General features: G+C 38.1%; 1 protein-coding gene and 1 non-coding gene across 2 annotated transcripts in view; both read right to left on the bottom strand.

Moving 5' to 3' along the window:
* Positions 1-19,656, bottom strand: part of CCDC91 (coiled-coil domain containing 91) — a 322,822-nt gene that overhangs the window by 27,669 nt on the left and 275,497 nt on the right. The gene's annotated exons all lie outside the window — the stretch shown is intronic.
* On the bottom strand, positions 13,831-13,934 carry LOC117796888. The gene has a single exon (XR_004621586.1). It is a non-coding gene; the product is annotated as a U6 spliceosomal RNA (small nuclear RNA).

Here is a 19,656-nt window from a genome sequence, read left to right as displayed (position 1 = left end):
GAACGCTGGGATCATGCCCTGAGCCGAAGGCAGATGCTTAACGACTGAGCCACCCAGGCACCCCCAGCATGGCCTTTAGAGCAGAGAAGGAAGGGGAGATCTGAATTCCTTCACAGACATTAGTGACAAATACAACAAAATAAAATTACCTGAACGCGCCGGGTGATGGCAGAACAGAGAGTCATTCAAATTCACTTTCTACATCTCCAGGTCTAGCTAAGTTTGCATGATTGACTGATGGGCATCCTAGTGAGACCTCAACTTACTGTGGCTGCTGTTGTTGTTAATCATGAACTTTTTCATTTAGCTAAACCCTGCCTCACTCTCTATTTTAAGAAGAGGAAAATAATTGCCTTCCCCTGAAGGCTTTCATATTAAACATGTCAAAGCACATTACGGATGATGTAAAAAGAACTCTGACATATTTAGCATAAAGTATTTCAGAGTCAGAAGACTATTCTCTACTTAAAATGACAGATTGTCCTCAAAGGCCTAACAGAATCTGTGGACTTATTAAAAGAACATGCTGGCATCTCCTGGATTAGTCTTTACAATGCTTGTTCCTGTGATAGGAGAGTGGTTCCCTTTGGGAGAGCAGTAGTGATGGAAAGGAGCTGTGGAAGGAGTGGTCTGGGATGTTGACAATATTCTGCTTGACCTCAGTGCTGGTTACACAGGTGTGCTTCCGCTGTGAAAATCCACTGAGAGGTGTTCTAAGGGTTTATGCTAAACTAAAATAAAAAGTTTTTATAAAAGGAAGCAGCTCCTGCTATTTAAAAGATATTAATAAGTTATTAATAATCAGCACAACAAAATTTTTAAAAAAGGGTGTTTCTATACTGATACATTCCTGTGAATCACTCTGTTATGTATTTCCTAAATATAAATGTTTTCTTCTATTTGAGAGTGATTCAATCAAGGGTTAATTTACATGCTTTACTTATTTTCATGCACCTCAGTATAATTAGCACTATGTCTGAAAGAAAATATACAATTTCCTCTAAATAGTGACAGTAAAAGCTTACTAAATGCTTACAATGTGCCATGTGTCAGACACTAAATGGAGGAGTTTACATTCCGGCTACCATTTAATCTTAAAAGAGCCAGTCTCTTCCCTGTCTAGAAATACCATTCGAAGGTGGCACAAACTGAATACTCGATAATGTTAGCTATTATTTGCACAGAATTTCTCTTCCTTTATAGTTTGTAAATTCTTTCATTTATTTAAACATAGCTGAGGATCTATGATACACCAGGCATGTTGCGATCTTAATCCTTTGCTATTTCTTCAGCGCATCTGTTTAGGGAGTTATGGAGGACATAGAGCTTTGCTAATAATGTTTTAAATTTCTTTTTATTTCATAGCATATATGGGACTTGACAAAGAAAAGCACAGAATGATTGAAGAAAGGCAGTGCAAGGAATCTCTCCACATTTCAACATTTTAAAATCATCAGCTCCTTTGTAAATGAGATTTATTTCCCAACCAATAACTAATCTGTGGTATCTATTCTCTTCAGTAACATACAATTTGGTATTTACTGATTTACCAATTACTTCATGTTTTCACAATATACCCAATTAATTCATAAACTCAATGGGTTGGCAAACTTTTTTGTAGAGAGCCAGATAGCAAAAAATCTAGGCTTTTCAGGCTGTATGGTCTCTGTCACAATCACTCATCTCTGCTCTCGTAGCACACAAGCACCCATAGATAATATGTAAACAAACGGATGTAGCTGTGTTCCAATAAAACTTTATTAAAAAAAAAAAAACAGGCAGCAAGCTGGATTAGGCCCTTTAGTTATGTTTGGCCAACCTCCGCTTTATCCCACAATACCTTTTATAGCCCTAGACAAATAGCTGGCCTCACTAAATACTTCTTACTTGATAGAGTCAATGACATTGGAAAAGGAAATGCAGGAAATGGGAAGAAAAGTGGCATTAATTCTGAGTTCTCCAAGAGGCCTTTCCATATTCCTTATACTTCTAACCTGGAATGCACCTCTTCCACTCTTAAATCAGATTCTAGAACTAGAGAGAATATTCCTTCTATTGATGTAAGGAGTTTTTCCATATTAGGAAAAGAAAAATTTGACAAAAAATTCAAGTTGATTGGGGAGCATAAACTTGGAAGTCATTGTGTTATCTTTTCCGCAAGTAGAACACAGGTATTTGTAGATAAAGAAGGGAAAGCTACTGGAAAAAAGAACCTATTCATAAAAGAATGCATCACAGAAACCCAGATATGGGTGGTCCAACCAGGCAGAAGTTGTTGGCAGTGGGATTTCAAAAACAAGATTAACACAAGATGTTAAATACTGAAATCCATCTAGTCACAAACATATGTGCTTTTAATGACATTCAGAGCCATTCCGTAAAATGAAAGAACAGAAGTTAATTTATTTCATTGAAAACATTATGAAAAATCTTAGAGTACCCTAGAACTAAGAACCTTTTATTATTTTCTCATGGCTGAAAATCATGTTCATCTGCCAGTGACAAGTAACATTCATGGTTATGGTGGAGACAGAAGCCTGACAGCAGCATGACAGCAAGGGACGACACCAACACATTTTTTTTTCAACATAAAGCTGACATATGAGATGCAGACACGGTGCAGGGGGTCCTTCATAAAACAAAGAAACAAAATAAGTACAGCTTTTCCTCAGACTCCACTGAATAGAAAACTACTTCAGTAAGAGGAATCACCCCAGGCTCAGTCCTCACTGTGACCTCCACTCTCCTTTACTCAGCAGATATTTATTGAAATATCAGCCACTGGGGTCTGCATTGGAACATATGGCTTTTTTTTTTCTTTACAAGCATGCCATTCTTTTTGGAGAGAAATAGAAAACCACCATCTAAAACAATAATAAAACAATTTTAGTAACTGATGAAGTGCTACGGGAAAAAAAGGCATTGGTGGTAGAGCATGGCAGGTGGAGAGGGGAAAACATGGAGGGATGTGAGCTAAGATGGCCAGGGATGGACTTTTTGAAGAGGTAACATTTGGTAAACCTTTGGAAGATTTCAAGTATGGTAATGTGATGATCAAATTTATGCTTCGAGAAGATAGATCACTGGCTGCTATACGAAAAATGTATTGCAGCAGGGTTAGGGCGCACAAAAGTGGAAACAAGTAGTCCTTGGTCTTATGACACAGTAGTGGAGATGGTGATATAATGTCATCTCAGGAAATATTCTGGAGGCATATTTGACCCTCTGAAAGATGATGCTGGCTTGGTTTAGAAAGGATGCAGTGGGAAGATGGTGATAAGCTGATGAATTCAGTATTATTCTGGAGTGTATTTGTCAGTTTTGATTGAGATAAGAAAGACTTTTGAAGGAGAAAATCTGGCAGGGGATGAGTGGTGGCAATCAAGAAACCTACTTTAGACATACTGAGTCTTTATTCCCAGCCCATGCCTTCAGGAGGGCTGGAGAGAAGGCTAGATATTGTGTTCTAGGGAAAAATTATTATTTCCCATTTATATTATCCAAAGGATTAAGCACATAACAGAGGTCCCATAAATACATGATAAATTAACTTATGAAACAAGTTACTATCCAACTATTTTTAAAAGTCTCATTATGTGAAAAGAATTAGCAAGTTGAATAGGGAACATGAAAGGCTTTAGGAGACTATTTCTTATTTCCATTTCTTATCGAAAAACCAGCTTCTCCACCCTTTTCAATTTCAAGATGCAATTCTTTTTTTTTTTTTAAGATTTATTTATTTATTTATTTGACAGAGAGAGAGAGAGACAGAGAGACAGAGAGAGAGGGAACACAAGCAAGGGGAGCGTGAGAGGGAGAAGCAGGCTTCCCGCCAAGCAGGGAGCCCAATGTGGGGCTCGATCCCAGGATCCTGGGATCCTGCCCTGAGCCGAAGGCAGATGCTTAATGACTGAGCCACCCAGGTGTCCCCCAAGATGCAATTCTTGGTGGCCATTTTCCCGTCAACACTGGTACCTTTCCCTGCTGGTACAACCATATTCTCAGAAGAGTATAAGAACAAGTACTGATACACTGCTAGAGCTTTCAAAACTATTAGCAGTTTAGAAATATGAGAAGAGTTCTTGGAATAAGACACACAAATTTTACATCGAAGTGAAAATAATACTCCTTCACCAAACATTCTAGGTTAGAAGTAGCCTTGAAACATGAAAATATTATATTCATAAGAAATAGAACTTCTGTAACTTTCTGCCTTAGAGCCTCCTTCCTTTCCCTTTCTTGTTCCCATTATTATCAGCCTTGAAAAGTAATCCAAATATTTTCATTTGGATAGTACCCAGCTAGCTATCATATATTTTTTTTACAGTATACATTTTTAAATAGCTCTTTAAATATCATGCATATTTAATTATATAATGATTATCTATATATACCAATTTTAAAAGAATTTAATAAAACAATTACATTAAAAAAAAACCCTTAAGTCACTCATGTCATCAACCAGAACTACGCTTTATTAAACTGTGATTTATTTAAAACTTCTATCTAGAGAATAGCAGTCCCTTGCTACTTGAAAACAATAAATAGCCTTCTACCTTCCTTGAAGGATGATGCATACAACTCCACCACTCCCACGCATGTCCCACCACTAGGATTTATACCTACCTCTTCAAGACCTGGCCCCCAGACCAATGTCATGGATCAAGTTACATCAGAACCCAGCTTGGGAAGTGCTGTGCCTGCTAAGGGAAGAAAGGTATTACACCTCAAAGGAACGGTAGACCTAGTCAACATGGACCAGCAGGAAGCAGGAGACTCTCTATGAGAGAGTGCTAGATCAAGAGAGATAGAATATGAGTTTGGATAATGGAGATTACTGATATGGGAGCATTCTCTCATAGGATTTAATACCCTAGCAAGAGAATGTGAGATGCTGCTAAGGCACTGTTACGATGGCTCTTGGAAGCATACAGAAAGCAATGATCCACATAACATGAAGTAGAAATATCATAACTGCTATGGCAGACAATTGAAGTGCTATCACAGACTACACCACCCAGAAGCTGCGGGGCTACAAGAATGATCGAATGGTCTATGAAAGGCACAGCCAGGACTCCACCTTGGAGATGATATCCTATAATTCATTCTCTAGGACACAGAATACATCCTAAGTCAACAACCATTATAAGGAGCTATGTTTCCAAGAAGTATAGTTCATAGGTCCAGGAGCTAAGAGGTAGCAGTAAGAGTGGCCCTATTTATCATCATTCTTATTTTTTTAAAGATTATTTATTTGAGAGAGAGAGAGAGAGAGAAAGCATGAGCAGGGGGAAGGGGAGAGGGAGAAAGAGACTCTCATGCAGACTCTGAACTGAGTGCAGAGCCCGACGCAGGGCTCGATCTCATGACTCTGAGATCATGACCTGAGCGGAAACCAAGAATTGGACGCGTAACTGACTGAGCCACCCAGGCGCCCCATCATCATTTTTAATAACTGATGTGGAGAATCTATGTTTCCCACTCCTGCAAACTCTAGGCTTTAGAGGTGCTGATTCCTAGAAGGGCGGTGATATTCCACCAAAGGACACAAAATAAGCCGCAGTAAACTTTAAGCTATTATTGCTACCTGGTCACTTTGGGCTCCTCATGCCGAGGACTGTAGGCAAGGAAAAAAGGCAGCAGCAATTGATCCTGATTAAAAAAAGAGGAGACGGGGGGGAAAAAAAGGAGACAGGGCCTGTTACACAATGGGGTAGAGTAAAACTAGGTTTGATATTCAGGCGGTCCAGTAGGGCATCTCTTAGAACACGCTTGCCTAATTTTTATTGTAAACAGACAAGTTCAACCGCTATAGCCTGAAAAACACATGGCAACAGAATCTTAGAGGTCTTATGGATGCAAGTCAGGTTTATTTCATCAGTAAGCCCTTAAATAGCAGAGTTCAGCCAAGACTAAGAGAAATCTAGAATAAAGAGTAGAGGAGGGAGATGAGAATTAGTTGTGGCCTTGAGACAGGCTAAAGCAGGGGTTACAGCTCATCTCACCAATTTTCCTTTTGTAGGTTTCCCCACAAAAGACGACCAAAGGACCAAACAGAATCCTCAAGGAACTGTTACAAGAACTTATTAAGTAATGGAAATGGATTTGACTGGTGAAAAAGATGAACTCTAGTGCACCACCCAGAACCCACCTTCAGGACTAACATACTGATTCTCCTAGTTGCTGAGATTGTTGGGTGACTGGGTGGGTTCAGCGGAGTCCCTTTCAAGGAATTGTGACCTTGGCCAAAGTCATGTTCTCTCCTTGAGAGACTCCTACATTCAATGACTGGTCACTGTAGGAGTATAAAGGTCCAGAGCCCTTGCCTCAAGGTGATCGAACTCTGAAGGGCCATCCTAGCTCCAGGGTTCTACAGAATTAGCTAAAGCCCTTGTGCAACTGTACTGCAACTCCTCCCTGTGTCCAATCCTATTCCCTTCTCCCCATATAGGCACTGATTCTAAGGGCATTCCCTGATAAACTTCCTGTACACAAATCTCAATCTCACAGTTTCTTTCTGGGGGAATCTGACTGAAGACAAACCGGTACGGCTGTACTAGTATCAGCTGATTATTAGATCTGGGTATCGTATAAAGACATGAACTCCGAGAGCTGTAAGAGGTCAGGGAGAGCATTCTGTTCAGTCGTAAGCACTTTTTCCCCCTACAAATGAATTCAGAAAAGTGATGGGAGGGTAGGAAGACAACTGAATTGAAAAACATTCAAAACAGTTTTTGAGTCCCTTGAAAAGGTATCTTTATAACACAGCATATTTATTTTAGTAAACAGAAGAATGTCATTGAGAAAACTGGTAGTGATTTCAGAGTCAGTTGTTTGGTTATCACTACTGGGGGGTGAGTGCTACTGGCACCTGCTGGGTAGAGGCCAGGCATGACTTGAACATCCAAAAATGACTGTACACTCTCCAAAAATAAAGAATTATCTGGCCAAAAGGGTCAACAGAGCTAATGTTGAGAAACCCTGGTTTAGATGTCATCAAGTATATTACATTCATCATTTCGTTACATTCTTGGGATAATGGAGATTATTATTATCTCTTCACTACAGATGGGGAAATTGAATTCAATGAAGGAAACTGATTTGCCAAAGATCCAAAAGAATGCTACCAGTAAATATGAGCATAGTAGTTCATTCTATTTCATGCAACTTTTTTCTGGTCCAGATAGCAATCACCACCTAAATGTTTTATCTCCATTAATTTCTTCTCCACAAACCAAGAGATAGCAAGCTTGATGTGTAAGCCCACATCTGTCATTCACTGATAAATTCATTATATTAAGAAACTAAACCTTTCATTATATTAAGAAACTAAATCCTGAATTTGCATCAGAGGAAAAAAATCATTTGTAAATTTACACATCTGAATTTACATAACATTTATTCCCAAAGTTTTATTCAAATAAAGAAGTCGTACACTGTATAGTACTACTGGTAGTTTTAATATATTTATACAAAGTATTAAAAAAAATCTTTCTCTTTCTTTCTTTTTTTTTTTTTTTTTTTTACCGCTGAGAGATAGGCTCAGGAAATACTATCACCAGTGATAATACATAGATCTGTCAAGAGGGAGCATGGAGTCTAATTTTTCGGATTCTTCTCTCTGATGTCTCAGTTCTGCCATTTTTCTAATGGTGTGACCTTGGACAAGTTACCTAACCTTCCTCAAAGCTTAAATTTTCTTACCTGTAAAACAGTAACTTACTATGAGGCTTCATTTAAGGATTAAATAAGATAATGGATATGAAACACAGTGACTGATAAACCATGCACACTGAATAAACGGTAGTTGTATTGAATATTCATTGCTTTTTGGCTTCCAGCATCTATTTCTCCTTAATGGCAACTTGAACTTCAGTTGGGGAATTAATTCTTACCCCATGGATTTAGTATGGTGGACTGTAATTAGGTGTCTTGCCCTCCTCTAGCCAAAGGGCAGGCATATAACCTAAACCAACCCAATCAGATGCTCCCTCTCTGAAATGTACATACTGAGTGGAGAAATGACACGGAGAATGGTTGGAGTTCTGTCCACTTCTAGTAATGCTACCCTGACCAGTTTATTTTTTCATTATAATACCACTGTTAACATTGATGCCTCTAAATTTCCAAAGAGGATTTACTTCCCGTGCCCATGTCCAGCATACAGCCTCCCATCAATTCTGCAAGCCTCTGATAACCTTTCAACAAAATCCCTTTTCCTAAAGTTAGCCTGATCCAGTTCTATTGCTTGTAACCCAAACACTCTATATACAGTAAGTAGCTACATCTTACATCTGCATAAATTATCCAATCTAATTAATATTTAGTTAAAGTAAGTACAAATAAGACTTAGTGACTTGTCTCTGCTTTCAGAAGTCTGTTTTATCATTAATTCGCCTTCTGGTGTTAGCCCTAATACATGTCCACACACAGTGAAGTCTACATAAGAACTAAAGACTGTTTACCCAAAAGAAATTCTGTGGAGCAAAGGTGCTGTTTAAGCAGTCATCTCTGTTTGCTCTCTGTTGGAGCACTTCTTGGTAGGGCTTCAAGAAATACAAGGCAAGTGAAAAGAAACTGAATGTCTGATTGATGTCTGATTGCCTGAGTCCACAATTCTATAGGCTTACCTGAGATCTTAAATAAGAATCTTTTCAGATACAGAGGCTTTCATTATTTTTGGCTTTCCTTCTGTGTCTTGGATGTGGTTGCTCTTTGGGTATAGCTATGGGTCAGACTCCGTGTGGTAAATCTGAATGTGCAATTACCGGCATCAGGGTGAGAGGAGAGGAGTGGAGCAGAGTGAAAGTGCGTGCTTCTTAAACGAGGAAAGAAATGAATAATCGCTTTGGTTTTTGCTTTACAGAGGCTTTGATCCACTTCATTTTTCACTGTGGGAAGATGAAATGGCGATCTCTGAGTTACTTTAGCGTTCACTTCCCTGAATAACTCTCCCAAGGCCACGGAATATCATGCCTCTGGCAGCCGGGCTGCGATAGGAACAAGGCATTAAGACGGCATTTCAGCGCAGGGTACAAAAATACGTTCTTTCCCATCACTTGGTACACAGAATTCAGGGCTCCATTAGTTTCCCCACATTTCAGAATAAATGATTCTCAAGGCAAACAGTAACAATTCTTGGAGCAGGAAATTTGGAAAAACTAAACACATATTTAAGAAAGTCAAAGACTCCCTGGTTCTGAATAATTATGCCAAACTCCAGATTCTTGTTAAAAAATAGAAGGAGAAAAGCAGTCCATTAGTGGATACTAAAACGGGTAACAGTTCCCACTTTCAATACTACTGAAGCAGCCTTTACCAATTACAATGCGTAGTTTCGGTTGTTCCATAGTGCCATTAGCAATCTGTCATTCTGTAACAAGTTTCCAAAACTAAAATGGCAGATTAATTTATAGCTCTAGAGAAGCTGCTCTGCTAAACCCCACTTAAGTCCATTACCTGCCAGACAGGGCATTTTTTTCTTGATCTACATGTGTTGAATGAAATATATGCCTAAGAATCTTTTAAAGTGACAAGCATTTTCATGCATAGTTCAATAATTAGTTCAAAACTTTCCTTAAAAAAACCCGAAAACACTAATAGAAGGAATGAAACTATTTAGTGATAATATAATATATTCGTTTCTTAGGAAATACTTTACCACCTGGTGGTAAAGAAGCAACTGATTCAGGGTGGTCTTTGATTATTCTTTCTTCTTAGTTGTATGCCCTCTTTTCTCAACCTACTAGTTAGTACTTCTATATTTTATAAAGTCTAAGGACGCTGGTTACAAGGGATTTATTTGTATTATGGATTATGCTGTAGTGAACACATCATGGAACTCATCCATTAAAGATTCCTAAAGTGACAGTTTCAACATCATGTCTTAATGGTAATATCCTTATTCTTAATAAACACTAAGTGCCATCAGTTACTTCAGTGGGTACTTTTTAAACCAGAATCTAGTTTTACAATGTATAGCCTAATTCCAAACACACTATGAGATTCAGAACATACTCATTTCTTTTTTTTTTTTAAAGATTTTATTTATTTATTTGACAGAGATAGAGACAGCCAGCGAGAGAGGGAACACAAGCAGGGGGAGTGGGAGAGGAAGAAGCAGGCTCATAGCGGAGGAGCCTAATGTGGGGCTTCGATCCCATAACGCCGGGATCACGCCCTGAGCCGAAGGCAGACGCTTAACCGCTGTGCCACCCAGACGCCCCTAGAACATACTCATTTCAACCATGAATGCAGAAGGAATGCTCTTCAGTGTGAAGCTCTACCTATCCATTCATTCACTTCCCTTGGGGAGCAGAGGAATGAGGTATCTCCAGATTCCCACTCTTCCCTATGTAAAACTCTACTAGCTCGTTCTCACCAGAGACAAGATGAATGCTAGCTTTTATTAAATTACAGGATTCATGCAGATGTAAGATATAGATAGCTACTCTATTATCTGTAGGGTTTTTTGGTTACAAGCAACAGAACTGGATCGTGCCAACTTTAGGAAAAGAGATTTTGTTGAAAGGATATCAGAAGATTGCACAACGGATGGGAGGCTGGTACACCAGATATGGAAATGGACAAGCAGTTTTTCTCCTTTTATAAAACTGACATTTTTCCATTCAAACACAATTAAGCTAACACACTCACTGCCTTACATATTTTACTACTGTTGAGAATTTTCTATTTCCTTAGTTTAAATCAGAGATGACTATATTAAAGCTAAGAAAACTAGGAGATGGTATCACACTTTAAAAAATATGATTCCACTGAAATAATGCTGGGTGTCAATCCTTTATGGAGATTAGTCCTCCATCATCATGCTGCTGAGAAACTATACCCAGCTCAGGTGACTAATTCTTCTGAATACATCATTTCTGTGGTGTAAACTTGTTGGAAGACAGGCAAAATTGTTATAATGGCTTATCTGGGATAAAAATTTAAGGTCCTTAAACAAAGGCGAAAGCTTGCAGGAGTCTTACACTTGACTAATGGACTACTGAATACTTAAAAGCATGGACTTAGGGAATTCTGCCTTCATTTAAGAAAAATGGACAAAAGAATGCCGCGCCTTTCAGATAATTCATAGATCATGACAAAGAAAATAATTAAAAATAATTCCCCCAAATAAGTAAGGCAATTTATATAATTAAAAGTAGTTGAGTCCATATAAACGACTCCAGGAGTCTTAGCCTTTACACTGTACTCAGAGAAGTAACATCCATTTCTGAATCTGAATTGTGTGCTCATACTGTGGATGCCACCCGTGACTTGAGGCTGGGTTTTTTCCTTCACATTTTTACTTATGCAAGCCCCAACCCTTCTTATCAGTGAGAAGTGTGTTCAGTTGTAACCGAAATTTGACAGTGACTTAAAGAAGAATTTATTATTTAATGCACCATGGCCTCTGGGAGTAAACAGTCCAGGAACCAGACTATTTTCCTACGTGGGTATCTCTAGCATATATCTATTTTTCCCTTTGGTCATAAGATGGCTGTTGTGCCTTCTGGCATCGGTTTATGTTCTAGACAGGAAAGACGAGGAAAGAAAAGCAAAACGTACTTGCCAAAGCAGTCTGTCCACTTTTACCAGAAAAAGAGCCTTCTTAAAAGCCTCATTCAATAGACTCTCTTTGACACCTCAGGGACTAGAACTAGGTTACGTATCCACTAAAGGCTGACAAGAGTTTGAGGACCTTCTGTTTATAACTGTGTATACTGCTACCTTTAAAAACCCTGGGATTCTATTCATAGGGTAGAAGGACAGACTTAATATTATGTAGGCAATTAGCACTGTTTGCCACAATTCTTCAATGCTAGATATCTGAAGAACTATGGTCTTTACATAGTCTGCCCTGTTCCTTCATGTTCCCTTCTCTAAATGCTCAGAGCAATGACAGGCTGACTCATGTATTATGACAATCGTATGCTACCTTGTACAATGTACTAATTTTTAAATATACATTTAGACTCACCATCTCATAAGTCCTTGATAATGAGTGTCAAATTTTATAATACTTCTGTATCACATAAATATGATATTCGATTTACTGATGAATTTACTCATGAATTCATCTTAATCCTGTTCTCTAGAAAAGTAAATAATAGATTATCATTGTTGCTCTAAAAGTGATTTCGTTCTTGACTACTCCCTAAGCAATCTGGCTATTCTCAGAATTGCTTTAAGTCTTACTAGCTCTCTACTATATTCCCTAAGATTAGCTTTTCTAACAACATTACAACAATAAAACAAAACAAATGAGACAAACACTGCCCCGTATTATACCAAGGGCTTAAGGAGTGAGGTATATTTCAAACTGAATATAAATTTAGCACTGGAATAACTGTGGTGTAAATCAATTACGACAACCACTTTGCATCTCTTTCCATCTTGATTTTCCTTCTCAAACATGTTTTCCAGTTAGGAAAAACGGAACAGACTAAATGCAGAGTCTTCAAGAAGTAGTGCAACTTTCTCTACAAATAAGAAGGTGCTCCCCTCACTACACTGTCTCTTTTAAAAACATCTTTATAGTCATCTTTCCTTAGATATAAGTGTGGAGAAAACCACTGGTCTAAAATGGCAGCTCTACAGCCCAAAGAAATGGTTATTTATTCATTTATAACACGTATTTTTCTTCTAATATGTTATACATGTTATAAAATAAGTACTATTTAAAAAGTGAGGCTAATGTAATTGAATAATGCTTCATCACATTTGAAAATCTTGGGTTAGTACTCTGAGATACAGTGATGTGGCTCTAGATGTGGTTTGACACTTGGTTTTGATGGCTGTGAGAGCTGAAAAAGATACCTCAAAATAACATGAAAATGAAATGTGAAACACAGCATAGCTGGCTCTACTTACTAAATCATGAGGCTCGTTTTTCAAATCCACCCTTAGGTTAAGTTCAGTGAAATTTTGAAATCACTGAATTGAGTATTATGGGACACTAAAACTCTGTGAAAAAGTTGCAGTCTTTTACAATTAGGTTTGGTGTTTTCGGGAGATGCGAGAAGAAACAGGAGGCCGGATCATGGAGAACCCTGGAGGCCAAAGCAATGACTCCAGCTTTCCTCTGAGTGACACAGGACCATTTCAAGGTTTTACACAGAGAAGCAATAAAATCTGACTGAAGTGTGAAAAACAACTTTGCAGTGCAAGACTAGAAGTAAAGATACTAGTTAAGGGGCTTGTGAAGAAGGCAAGGGAAAAGCTGATAGTGGTCAGAATCTGGATATATTTTAAAGATAGATTTCCGTATACATTGGATACAGGGAGAGAGAATTATTCAAGTTTTTGCTTCGATGTCATTCTGCTGGGCAGGGTTCTCTGATCCACAAGGACTTCATTAGGTCCCATTCCATGTACTTCTATAGCACCTTGTCCCACTTCTCTTTCAGAACGCTCACATGTGCCACAAGTTCTGGCTTTTTCCCATCTCCTTTTTAGGCTCTAATCCTTGGTGGTGTAGGGATCATGTCTATCTTATTTACAGTATATACTTAGTATGTAAATGGTGAGTAACCACTTGTTAATGAGTGAATAGAACAAGTAAGATCATTACAACAGAACTCAATAATACTGTTGGCCATAAAGATATTGGGAAATTCTTTCCTGGTTAAGACTGTACAATATCTTCTTTTTCAACAGTGGTACATCACCAATAGTTCAACGTCACTTATATTTTATTAAGAACTATTATAGTTAAATAACAGTATCTTCTTTAGCAAATGGTAGTAGCTCTTAAAAGACTTCATCAAGGGCATCTAATATTTTTCACAGCCTAATGCATGAAAAAGTCTTAAGCACCCAAAGTATGTATGAGAATTGCTGTGACTGATTTTATGTATCATCCTTGCGCAGGGGCCACGCTAATCTTTTCTGTATCACTCCAATCATAGTATAAGTGCTGCTGAAGCAAGCACTGACTAATTTTATTTTAAATGTGAGACTAGCCAGACCATATACTATCAGACACTAATAGGTTGAGTGTAGAAATAAAACAATTATAGCTTCAGGGATGGGAGCTGGGAACATTCCTGTCCTGACTGTTGATAATGCAGTTCATATCTCTATGTAACAGATCTACGGACAATCCTTCGTTAAGTTTTTGCTTAGTTTTATACAATAGGTACATATTCTGAGAAAAGTTCTTGAAACAGAGCTTTAAAAGCCTAAAGCAAAAGAGTAGCACATGATTCAAAACCTGGAAATGGTATCCATTAATTAATTTAGCTCTTCACATACTCTTTGTGCTTGCTATGTATGGACCTCAAAAAAACACTAATACCTTATCACTAAAATAACTTTTTTTAGAAACCTTGAAGCAAAGAAGATAAGTATCTAAAGTGAGCGGAATCCTCAGGAGACACTGGTTGTCATATATTCTGTGTCAAAATTCCTTTCCATTAATCTGCTTAGAAGTGAATTACAAGTGTACTTAGCCAATGGTGTCTATCTCTTAAGTTTCTCAGGGTGCTTTTACCATGCTGAGTTTACTGCATGAAGGGCTGGTTTTCAGTTGTGTAGGTACAGACCTCAGATTTGCCAAAATACTAAGCACAGATCTTTCTCTCAAAAGAAGACTTGTAGTAACTCAAGTTCACAAAACTGTCTATAAAAACCTCCCTATATTGTAAGCAAATCACAATCAGAAAGCTGCCTAATAAGCAGAGGGTCTGAGCAAATGGTGCTAGATTACATAAATGTTTAATGGCATTTCTTCATTCATGAAACAAAATTTTCTTGAACATCTTCTATGTGCCAGGTTTATTCTGAGATACTGAGGTCCTTTCTCTCTTGGAGCTGAAACTTTAGTGAGGGAGACAGATAATTAACATGGATTTTTTATTTGTCTTTTTATTGATGCGTTGCTTAGATGCTACTTAGAGTACCTTGTATATATTAGGTGTCTGATGACATTTAATGAATGAATAAATAATGCAGTATAAACTATTAAAATAGTTTCAGATAATGATATGGGCTAAGAAGAAAAGAAAACGAGATCATGATATGATAAAGTAAGGTTAGTAGGAGAGAGGGTAACTTACTTAGATTGGTTGGTGTATAGTAGATTAAATTACTATTTGGGAACCCATTCTTTTTCCTCACATCCATGGGAGGATTACTCCATTGATGTTGAATTTGACCATGCAACATGCTTGGCCTCATGGTGGGTGGAATGTACTTCTCTGCCTTTTGACCTTGGGCTTGGCCAGATGACTTGCTTTGGCCCACAAGATGTCAGAGGCGACACAATCAGAAACTTCCAGTGTTCATGTGTTTGGGTTTTTCTTTTTGCACTTGTGCTACTGACAAAAGAAGAACATGCCTTGTATAGCCCATCATAGATACCCTCTGAGTTTTGGAAACTCTGTTCAAGTGGTTTAATTTCTTTCACTAAATTCAAAAACTTTGAATCTTGAATATCTATGCTATTTTCATTAATCTGTTGACTATTAATGTCCAGGTCTTACATATAAAAGAAATATGAGTGAACAAGTTGCATTTTGGTGGGAGAGCTGAAAGGAAGGGAATTTTACTAACTATGAAAGTACACAATAAAAAAAGGTAGATGTAAAACTTCTTTTTTTATTAACAGGATTTTTTAGTAATTTAACCACTAAAATCAACTAAGAGCAGAAGGAGAGCATGTTTGTTTAGTCCAGTGGCTAAGCTCCACCCCAGACAAGATATTTTCATTTTCAACACATGATACATAAGAAAAGGAAAATGTGAACCACAGGAATGGAATAAATATTGAGGACAAAAGCAAAGTGTTGAATATATTATAGTCACACTAAATCTTAAATGAATAAGCACTCTAAACTATAAAGGAAAAACTAAGCAACAAAGTTATTTTATATGCCAAATGTCCCCACAGATGAATAAAAAGCAGACACTAAAATTCTTGTAAAATGGCAAATAAATTATGATTAATATGTTCCTGGTACAAGGTAATGATCACATTATACATGCAAAAATACAGAAATATGAAAAATCTTGGTGACAAGAATAGTGGAATCATTTAATGAATCAATCCCAATGTACACTGAATGTTGGATATAGGATTTATCCTAAAATATTGTACTTCAAGTCAAATGTTCAGAAAATTATTCTACATTGGAAAACATTATCTGGTAAAGACTCAAATGGATTGGAGGTATCTAACTTTGAAACTTACTAGCATAATAATGTTCTGACTGGCAGCCAGCTTTTGAGCAGCCATAATCTTCGATAGCCCAGAATCTCAAAGAAGATAGAAGTAAAAAGGACCAGTGAAAATAGACACAACAAAACCTATATAATTACTACATAGCTAAGCATTAAAGACTCTCCTTTCTCAGACTCAGAATATATGTGACTTAATTTGATAAAAAATACTTTACTGTCCAGTTTCTTATTATTTCTTCAATTTTACACATATAGTTGAAAAAAAGAGCAGAGGTCACGGATAACAGGTTTGATAGCAAGAAAATGGAAAGGATGCAGATCTACCGATAAGAGCGTGATGTAAATACCAAGAACAAAGATGTTTCCAAGGACACAAGACACAACTGAAATTTAATCTATGTGAATTCAGTAAAAAGACAAGCTAATCAAGTTCTTTCTACTTTAGGGATCTTTGTGGCCATCGCTCTATGAAAACAAGTACCATAAGTTTCTGATGAACCTGGCGACGGCTAAAGTCCTGTTTAGTAAGAATGAAACCCATGTAGTTTGACTTCAAAGGATCAGATTTAGAATTAGCCATGAGACTAAAAAGCTGGAAAAATATTTCTACAGTAACCATAGCAACTTGGAAAAAATTCCTAAAATATGTAGTGGCCATTTGTAATGTTCCCTGATTTTTGATACCCTTCCTGTGTTTGATGAATATCTAGCCTTATGAGGTATGACTCCCCTAGGTAAAATCCAGAAAACATAGTTAACTATCCTGCTCTGTTCCCAGGGCTCTGCTAATCAGAGTCAACCATGATGGACTTTGATTCAGCAGAATGAGAGGAAGGAAGCTCTGTATAGCACCCATTTTGCTTATAAGGATGAGATACATTCATCTGTTGGCCACTGCAATGGGAGCGTTAAGCAACAGGTGCTTAGAGCGCTTGATGGGAATGTCACAGCAAAGGGGGACCTATCTTTAAGCAAGTTCTGTGGTATAGTTTTGGTATGATTTCTAGATGCTTAACCTTGACCCTGGTTCTCCAGCTATCAACAATTTGGTAACTACTCAATTTCCTTTTAATAAACTTTTTTACTGCTTAACCAGCCAGAGACAGCTTCTGCTGTTTAAGAGGAAAACCCTGGTTGATACTAAATGGCTACTAAGAAGTGGCTGAAGGCAATTCAGCCTCAGGAAAATCAGAAAGATCTATGGTTAGTTCTGGTTCTCTAAGGGCTGATGGCTCTAAAAGTCCAGCTGGTTTCTGAAAGAGACGGAGAAAAAAAAAGTAAATTCTGGCAGCCTGCAGTAGCAAAGTAACAAATTATTAACTATAGTCACTTGAAATGAAGTGACCAATGCAGCCAAGACTTTGGAGGATTCAGTGCCTACTAACATGGAACAACGATGTAAAAAGTAATGAACAAGACAAGATTCTTGACTTGCTTTTAATTCCACAGCACAGCTTTTTAAAAGATAATGAAATGTTCACAATTCCAAATTCTCAGCTCAAGGCAAAAATCACAGCCAAGAGCTATTCCCTAATGTTCCCGGGGAGGGAAAAGCCAGCATCAGGGAACAACATTGTCTACCTTTTAAAGACCAGGAGTGCTCCTCGGTAACACTGCTTTCAATGCAGATAGTGGGATGCTAAGGTGGCTGACCTCAGGCAGAAACACTTAAATCCAAGAGGGAGGAGGAAAAGGTTACTGTTCTTGCTAGGAGAGTTGGGTTGTCATCAGAATGCTCTGGCCCGCACTAACCATTGGCTTTGGCTACTGGATCAAATGATCCATATACCAGATAGGCATCCAAAAAAATTCAACTTAATAAAATGATAAGATATCTTGGTTTAATGAAGAGAGACTGGACTTGAACCACTACAACAAAAAGTTGTAATGTCTTTTCCAATTTCTACTCCTGAGTCATTCGCAGATCCAGAGCTCTCTGAGTGAAGGAGAGAGTGCAAGTTCCTGAAGACATGTACGGTAATGACATCTCAGATGTAAACTGTAAACCCTCAGCTTGGCCTTTTCCAGCAAGGTAACTGGACTGGAGAAAGGGAAATGCCAGGTCTTCTGGGTACTGTTGTAGAATAGCTCTGAGCTAACTCTAAATGACGGCGGATGCAGAATACCACTGTGGACTAGTGGTCACAAAGGATGACTGCGGGAATCAAATGATGATACCCCGAACCTGCCTCACATCCAGCCCAGTAGGACCTTACACGCACAGAGTATACAGCTGGCACTGGAGGAGGAGGGTACATTACTAGGGGCTTAATCAGATAGTGGTTTCATATGCAGCTGCCACACCTGCATTCTTCACTAGCGCTCAGCACCAGGTATATGACTATTCATCTGCACATCGTCCTTTCCTTCTTCCCCAATAGAGAGACAACACCTGTAACAGCTGTTTTTATAGAGCAATACATCGTTTCCTCTTAGGGCTACAGAAATTACTTGGCCCTGAACCACAGCATATTTCACAAAGATCGTGACTGTCTCACCAAACATAGGACAACTACAAGGATGACATTCCATCTCCAGGACCTGGAAAGCAGGAAGTAATAAGTGTTCAAGATCCTTTGTACAGCTATGTAAAACATAGCTCTAAGTCCAATATGAGTGTAGTAAGGTGGGAGATACATCATTATGAAAATATAAGAGCTATACCTCAGTGAAGTTTCTGCGGGCCCAGTGATCTTGAGCGTATCAGGGTAACTTCTACAAAGTTAGATAACTCGTTGTACATTGTGCCTCCTGCCACTGAGGAAGAGGCACAGTGGTATGTAGGCCTTTTTGAAAATAATATATATCCCATTGGGAATCTTGCTTTGACTTATTTATGAAGTGACTTAAAAGTCACTAGCTGTTGAGTGAGCACAAAAGGACGAAGGAACCTTCCTAGTTAATCCTGGCTACAAGACCAACAGATTCCGTGGATTTAGAAATGTTAGTATTTTTATAGCAGTGCTACATGGAGCCTGTGGCAAGTTCTGATCGAGGAATCCCAGCAGAGATCTCTAAGGTTTTGGAGCAAAGTCATCAGGCAGGAAACCTGTCCCTTTAAAAGGGAGCATTTAGTTCATTAAAAGTGCTATTAAAGTCTGTATATCAGACTGTGGGAACAATAAATGTGACCTGGTCTGCCCTAAATGAACTCAGTCTAGCTGAGTCACTGAACTATTAAATCAGGCATGCTCAGTAGTAGGCCCTAGTAAGGGACTGGGACATATATGGAATGAGACTTGAGAAAGAAACAGAAGGTATGTGAGCAGATCACTCACACTCTCAGCTATACTTGCCTTGTGGTAGGTTCCTACAACAGACTTTAGGCCATTCCCTTTATGAACACATTTTGTTTTTATACGGGATAGCTCAAGTACTTTGCCACTATATTACCTAATGTTAATGTTAATATGGTTAAAGTATGGAAGAATGGTATATTTTAAAGGTTAGGTTTAAGTACTGACAAAGGGTATA

The sequence above is a fragment of the Ailuropoda melanoleuca genome, chromosome 16 (assembly GCF_002007445.2).
Source record: "Ailuropoda melanoleuca isolate Jingjing chromosome 16, ASM200744v2, whole genome shotgun sequence".
Classification (NCBI taxonomy): Eukaryota; Metazoa; Chordata; class Mammalia; order Carnivora; family Ursidae; genus Ailuropoda; species Ailuropoda melanoleuca.
This window is presented reverse-complemented; position numbering and strand designations above follow the sequence as displayed.